The sequence below is a fragment of the Cebus imitator genome, unplaced genomic scaffold (assembly GCF_001604975.1).
Source record: "Cebus imitator isolate Cc_AM_T3 unplaced genomic scaffold, Cebus_imitator-1.0 Scaffold83, whole genome shotgun sequence".
Lineage (NCBI taxonomy): Eukaryota > Metazoa > Chordata > Mammalia > Primates > Cebidae > Cebus > Cebus imitator.
Window position 1 is genome coordinate 4878880 of NW_016107398.1, and position 845 is coordinate 4879724.

Below are 845 nucleotides of genomic sequence, written 5' to 3' on the forward strand. Positions count from 1 at the left end.
TAGAGGCTGGATGCAGTGGCTCATGCCTATAATCCCAGCACATTAGGAAACAGCGGTGGGCAGATCACCTGAGGTCAGGAGTTCGAGGCCAGGCTGGCTAACATGGTGAATCCCCCATCTCTACTAAAAATACCAAAAATTCACTGGGCGTGGTGGCGGGTACCTGTTATTCCAGCTACTTGAAAGGCTGAGGCAGGAGAATCACTTGAAGCCCAGAGGCGGAGGTTGCAGTGAGCCAAGATTGTGTCATTGCACTCCTTGCTGGGCAACAAAAAAGAGACTCTGTCTCAAAAAAAATAAATAAACAAAAAATAAGAATTAGGACCATACTTTTATTTTATTATTTTTTAAACAGGAACCACTCAGACTGCATCCTTTCTCTCTCATTCTCCTTCAGGAAGAGAATGATCATCAATGGCAAATGGCAGGTGCAGTGAAGCAGAAGAGCTGGCCTCAAGCTCAGAAGGGAGTACTGTGTTTCGTCCTCATGGTTTCCTGTGCCCCTGCGTGTTCAGAGCAGCTTCTCTAGTAATGAGTGAACTATAGAAATGATCCCTGAAAGTATGGTCTTGATACTTTATTTCTGGTTGGTTTGTTTTTGTTTTTGTTTTGTTTTTGAGACAGGTTCACTCTTGTTGCCCCGGCTGGAGTACAGTAGCGCAATCTCGGCTCACTGCAACCTCTGCCTCCCAGGTTCAAGCAATTCCCCTGCCTCATCCTCCTGAGTAGCTAGGATTAAGGCATGAGCCACCAACACGCCTGGCTAATTTTGTTTTTTTAGTAGAGATGGGGGTCTTTCCATGTTGGTCAAGCTGGTCCCAACCTCACATGATACGCCCATCTCA

The 845-nt window shown here is 46.2% G+C and overlaps 1 non-coding gene across 1 annotated transcript; it reads right to left on the reverse strand.

Moving 5' to 3' along the window:
- Positions 1–357: 357 nt before the first annotated feature.
- On the reverse strand, positions 358–571 carry LOC119472069. The gene has a single exon (XR_005201175.1). It is a non-coding gene; the product is annotated as a small nucleolar RNA U3 (small nucleolar RNA).
- Between the last annotated feature and the right edge of the window lie 274 nt (positions 572–845).